Source organism: Salmo salar, chromosome ssa11 (assembly GCF_905237065.1).
Source record: "Salmo salar chromosome ssa11, Ssal_v3.1, whole genome shotgun sequence".
Classification (NCBI taxonomy): Eukaryota; Metazoa; Chordata; class Actinopteri; order Salmoniformes; family Salmonidae; genus Salmo; species Salmo salar.
In genome coordinates, this window is record NC_059452.1 from 43,808,778 (window position 1) to 43,815,383 (window position 6,606).

Consider the following 6,606-nt stretch of genomic DNA (forward strand, 5'->3'; position numbering starts at 1 on the left):
AGGGAGGGGCCGCTGCTGAACAAGGTGCAGGGAGGAGCTGCAATGCATTGGGAGGGAGGGAGGAGGGAGAGGAGGAGGGAGGGAGGGAGGAGGGAGGGAGGGAGGGAGGGAGGGAGGGAGGGAGGGAGGGAGGAATGCTCTCTGATTGCATTGGCGATATGTTATGCTGTTTACTTGAACGTCCCCATTTCCAGCTGGATTCAAATGTACTGGGGAGCTGCAGAAAGAGGGTTGTGAAAGACTGAATGTGGAAAATAAAATGATTAATGGAATATGGGGATAGAGGAAGATGGGGATAGAGGAAGATGGGGATAGAGGAAGAGGAGGATAGAGGAAGATGGGGATAGAGGAAGATGGGGAAGATGAGGATAGAGGAAGATGAGGATAGAGGAAGATGGGATAGAGGAAGATGGGGATAGAGGAAGATGAGGATAGAGGAAGATGGGGATAGAGGAAGATGGGGATAGAGGAAGATGAGGATAGAGGAAGATGGGGATAGAGGAAGATGGGGAAGATGAGGATAGAGGAAGATGAGGATAGAGGAAGATGGGATAGAGGAAGATGAGGATAGAGGAAGATGAGGATAGAGGAAGATGTGGATGGAGGAAGATGGGGATAGAGGAAAATGAGGATAGAGGAAGATGGGGCTTGAGGAAGATGAGGATAGAGGAAGATGTGGATGGAGGAAGATGGGGATAGAGGAAAATGAGGATAGAGGAAGATGGGGATAGAGGAAGATGTGGATGGAGGAAGATGGGGATAGAGGAAAATGAGGATAGAGGAAGATGGGGATAGAGGAAGATGAATATAGAGGAAGATGAGGATAGAGGAAGATCAAAAAAGGATATGTGGAAGAGGGTGAGAGATGGAAAGAAAGAGGGAAGGGGTAGGGAGACAGAGAGGGAGAGGGGGGGCAGAGGGAGACAGAGAGGGTGGGAGGTAGGTAGGTAGGTAGGTAGGTGGGTAGGGTGGGTAGGTAGGGTGGGTGGGTAGGTGGCAGGAGGCAGGTGGCAGGTAGGTAGGGTAGGTAGGGTAGGTAGGTGGTGGAGGTGGGTGGGTAGGTAGGGTAGGTAGGTAGGGAGACAGAGAGGGAGGGAGGGAGGGAGGTAGGGAGACAGAGAGGGAGACAGAGAGGGAGGTAGGGAGACAGAGAGGGAGGTAGGTAGGTAGGGAGACAGAGAGGGAGAGAGGGAGGTAGGTAGGGAGACAGAGAGGGAGGTAGGGAGACAGAGAGGGTGAGAGATGGAAAGAAAGAGGGAAGGGGTAGGGAGACAGAGAGGGAGGGAGGTAGGTGCTATCCTAAAACAAGAAAGGGGAAGGGAGACAGAGAGGGAGGGGGGTAGGTGCTATCCTAAAACAAGAAAGGGGAAGGGAGACAGAGAGGGAGGGGGGTAGGTGCTATCCTAAAACAAGAAAGGGGAAGGGAGACAGAGAGGGAGGGGGGTAGGTGCTATCCTAAAACAAGAAAGGGGAAGGGAGACAGAGAGGGAGGGGGGTAGGTGCTATCCTAAAACAAGAAAGGGGAAGGGAGACAGAGAGGGAGGGAGGTAGGTGCTATCCTAAAACAAGAAAGGGGTAGGGAGACAGAGAGGGAGGGGGGGTAGGTGCTATCCTAAAACAAGAAAGGGGAAGGGAGACAGAGAGGGAGGGAGGTAGGTGCTATCCTAAAACAAGAAAGGGGAAGGGAGACAGAGAGGGAGGGGGGTAGGTGCTATCCTAAAACAAGAAAGGGGAAGGGAGACAGAGAGGGAGGGGGTAGGTGCTATCCTAAAACAAGAAAGGGGTAGGGAGACAGAGAGGGAGGGGGGTAGGTGCTATCCTAAAACAAGAAAGGGGAAGGGAGACAGAGAGGGAGGGGGGTAGGTGCTATCCTAAAACAAGAAAGGGGAAGGGAGACAGAGAGGGAGGGGGGTAGGTGCTATCCTAAAACAAGAAAGGGGAAGGGAGACAGAGAGGGAGGGGGGTAGGTGCTATCCTAAAACAAGAAAGGGGAAGGGAGACAGAGAGGGAGGGGGGTGGGTGCTATCCTAAAACAAGAAAGGGGAAGGGAGACAGAGAGGGAGGGGGGTAGGTGCTATCCTAAAACAAGAAAGGGGAAGGGAGACAGAGAGGGAGGGGGGTGGGTGCTATCCTAAAACAAGAAAGGGGAAGGGAGACAGAGAGGGAGGGGGGTAGGTGCTATCCTAAAACAAGAAAGGGGAAGGGAGACAGAGAGGGAGGGGGGGTAGGTGCTATCCTAAAACAAGAAAGGGGAAGGGAGACAGAGAGGGAGGGGGGTGGGTGCTATCCTAAAACAAGAAAGGGGAAGGGAGACAGAGAGGGAGGGGGGTAGGTGCTATCCTAAAACAGGGGCAACAATGTAACAAATTAACTTCTATATCCCCACACTTCAACTGATTTACTGTAGGGATGTGAGTGGGGATGAGTGGGTTAATGGGAGGAATATGAGCATGTCATTGTATTAGTGGAGTGGGGATGAGTGGGTTAATGGGAGGAATATGAGCATGTCATTGTATTAGTGGAGTGGGAATGAGTGGGTTAATGGGAGGAATATGAGCATGTCATTGTATTAGTGGAGTGGGAATGAGTGGGTTAATGGGAGGAATATGAGCATGTCATTGTATTAGTGGAGTGGTAATGAGTGGGTTAATGGGAGGAATATGAGCATGTCATTGTATTAGTGGAGTGGGAATGAGTGGGTTAATGGGAGGAATATGAGCATGTCATTGTATTAGTGGAGTGGGAATGAGTGGGTTAATGGGAGGAATATGAGCGTGTCATTGTATTAGTGGAGTGGGAATGAGTGGGTTAATGGGAGGAATATGAGCATGTCATTGTATTAGTGGAGTGGGAATGAGTGGGTTAATGGGAGGAATATGAGCATGTCATTGTATTAGTGGAGTGGGAATGAGTGGGTTAATGGGAGGAATATGAGCATGTCATTGTATTAGTGGAGTGGGAATGAGTGGGTTAATGGGAGGAATATGAGCATGTCATTGTATTAGTGGAGTGGGAATGAGTGGGTTAATGGGAGGAATATGAGCATGTCATTGTATTAGTGGAGTGGGGATGAGTGGGTTAATGGGAGGAATATGAGCATGTCATTGTATTAGTGGAGTGGGGATGAGTGGGTTAATGGGAGGAATATGAGCATGTCATTGTATTAACAGAGAAAGAAAAGAGAAGAGGAAGAGATTAGTGCTCTGGCTCTGGGTTTTATTCCGCGCCCCAGACTCCTCCATCATTTCCTGTCACTAGTGGATGATGAATGCTACCTATTATACATAGAACAGTAATCATGAGGCACGCGGACTTTTGGAGTGTGACAGGAAGGCAGGCAGGCAGGCAGATCACTGAAGTGCTGCCTGGGGGGCAATGAGAGACACAGGGTTCTTGAGGTGAAGGGTGGGTGGTTGTGGGTAGTTTTGGGGCACTTAGACTGGTAGGGATTGGTAAAAGAGATTCAGGGCAGTGTGTGTTTGTTTGAGATTAACATTGAAATGACCAGGGGGTTGGTTGGTACTATAGGAGGAGGGTATTGATGGCAGGGGGTTGGTAGGTCCTATAGGAGGAGGGTATTGATGGCAGGGGGTTGGTTGGTTGGTCCTATAGGAGGAGGGTATTGATGGCAGGGGGTTGGTAGGTCCTATAGGAGGAGGGTATTGATGGCAGGGGGTTGGTTGGTCCTATAGGAGGAGGGTATTGATGGCAGGGGGTTGGTAGGTTGGTACTATAGGAGGAGGGTATTGATGGCAGGGGGTTGGTTGGTCCTATAGGAGGAGGGTATTGATGGCAGGGGGTTGGTTGGTTGGTCCTATAGGAGGAGGGTATTGATGGCAGGGGGTTGGTAGGTTGGTCCTATAGGAGGAGGGTATTGATGGCTGGGGGTTGGTTGGTTGGTCCTATAGGAGGAGGGTATTGATGGCAGGGGGTTGGTTGGTTGGTCCTATAGGAGGAGGGTATTGATGGCAGGGGGTTGGTAGGTTGGTCCTATAGGAGGAGGGTATTGATGGCAGGGGTTGGTTGGTTGGTCCTATAGGAGGAGGGTATTGATGGCAGGGGGTTGGTAGGTTGGTCCTATAGGAGGAGGGTATTGATGGCAGGGGGTTGGTTGGTTGGTCCTATAGGAGGAGGGTATTGATGGCAGGGGGTTGGTTGGTTGGTCCTATAGGAGGAGGGTATTGATGGCAGGGGGTTGGTAGGTTGGTACTATAGGAGGAGGGTATTGATGGCAGGGGGTTGGTAGGTTGGTACTATAGGAGGAGGGTATTGATGGCAGGGGGTTGGTAGGTTGGTCCTATAGGAGGAGGGTATTGATGGCAGGGGGTTGGTAGGTTGGTCCTATAGGAGGAGGGTATTGATGGCAGGGGGTTGGTAGGTTGGTCCTATAGGAGGAGGGTATTGATGGCAGGGGGTTGGTAGGTTGGTCCTATAGGAGGAGGGTATTGATGGCAGGGGGTTGGTTGGTTGGTCCTATAGGAGGAGGGTATTGATGGCAGGGGGTTGGTAGGTTGGTCCTATAGGAGGAGGGTATTGATGGCAGGGGGTTGGTAGGTTGGTCCTATAGGAGGAGGGTATTGATGGCAGGGGGTTGGTTGGTACTATAGGAGGAGGGTATTGATGGCAGGGGGTTGGTTGGTTGGTCCTATAGGAGGAGGGTATTGATGGCAGGGGGTTGGTTGGTTGGTCCTATAGGAGGAGGGTATTGATGGCAGGGGGTTGGTAGGTTGGTCCTATAGGAGGAGGGTATTGATGGCAGGGGGTTGGTTGGTTGGTACTATAGGAGGAGGGTATTGATGGCAGGGGGTTGGTTGGTTGGTCCTATAGGAGGAGGGTATTGATGGCAGGGGGTTGGTTGGTTGGTACTATAGGAGGAGGGTATTGATGGCAGGGGGTTGGTTGGTCCTATAGGAGGAGGGTATTGATGGCAGGGGGTTGGTAGGTTGGTACTATAGGAGGAGGGTATTGATGGCTGGGGGTTGGTTGGTTGGTACTATTGGAGGAGGGTATTGATGGCAGGGGGTTGGTAGGTTGGTACTATAGGAGGAGGGTATTGATGGCAGGGGGTTGGTAGGTTGGTCCTATAGGATGAGGGTATTGATGGCAGGGGGTTGGTAGGTCCTATAGGAGGAGGGTATTGATGGCAGGGGGTTGGTTGGTTGGTCCTATAGGAGGAGGGTATTGATGGCAGGGGGTTGGTTGGTTGGTACTATTGGAGGAGGGTATTGATGGCAGGGGGTTGGTAGGTTGGTACTATAGGAGGAGGGTATTGATGGCAGGGGGTTGGTAGGTTGGTCCTATAGGAGGAGGGTATTGATGGCAGGGGGTTGGTAGGTTGGTCCTATAGGAGGAGGGTATTGATGGCAGGGGGTTGGTAGGTTGGTACTATAGGAGGAGGGTATTGATGGCTGGGGGTTGGTTGGTTGGTCCTATAGGAGGAGGGTATTGATGGCAGGGGGTTGGTTGGTTGGTCCTATAGGAGGAGGGTATTGATGGCTGGGGGTTGGTTGGTTGGTCCTATAGGAGGAGGGTATTGATGGCAGGGGGTTGGTTGGTTGGTACTATAGGAGGAGGGTATTGATGGCAGGGGGTTGGTAGGTCCTATAGGAGGAGGGTATTGATGGCAGGGGGTTGGTAGGTTGGTACTATAGGAGGAGGGTATTGATGGCAGGGGGTTGGTTGGTTGGTCCTATAGGAGGAGGGTATTGATGGCAGGGGGTTGGTAGGTTGGTCCTATAGGAGGAGGGTATTGATGGCAGGGGGTTGGTTGGTTGGTCCTATTGGAGGAGGGTATTGATGGCAGGGGGTTGGTTGGTTGGTCCTATAGGAGGAGGTTATTGATGGCAGGGGGTTGGTTGGTTGGTACTATAGGAGGAGGGTATTGATGGCAGGGGGTTGGTTGGTCCTATAGGAGGAGGGTATTGATGGCAGGGGGTTGGTAGGTTGGTCCTATAGGAGGAGGGTATTGATGGCTGGGGGTTGGTTGGTTGGTACTATTGGAGGAGGGTATTGATGGCAGGGGGTTGGTAGGTTGGTCCTATAGGAGGAGGGTATTGATGGCAGGGGGTTGGTAGGTTGGTCCTATAGGAGGAGGGTATTGATGGCAGGGGGTTGGTAGGTTGGTCCTATTGGAGGAGGGTATTGATGGCAGGGGGTTGGTTGGTTGGTCCTATAGGAGGAGGTTATTGATGGCAGGGGGTTGGTTGGTTGGTCCTATAGGAGGAGGGTATTGATGGCAGGGGGTTGGTAGGTTGGTCCTATAGGATGAGGGTATTGATGGCAGGGGGTTGGTAGGTTGGTCCTATAGGAGGAGGGTATTGATGGCTGGGGGTTGGTTGGTTGGTCCTATAGGAGGAGGGTATTGATGGCAGGGGGTTGGTAGGTTGGTACTATTGGAGGAGGGTATTGATGGCAGGGGGTTGGTAGGTTGGTCCTATAGGAGGAGGGTATTGATGGCAGGGGGTTGGTAGGTTGGTCCTATAGGAGGAGGGTATTGATGGCAGGGGGTTGGTTGGTTGGTCCTATAGGAGGAGGGTATTGATGGCAGGGGTTGGTTGGTTGGTCCTATTGGATGAGGGTATTGATGGCAGGGGGTTGGTTGGTTGG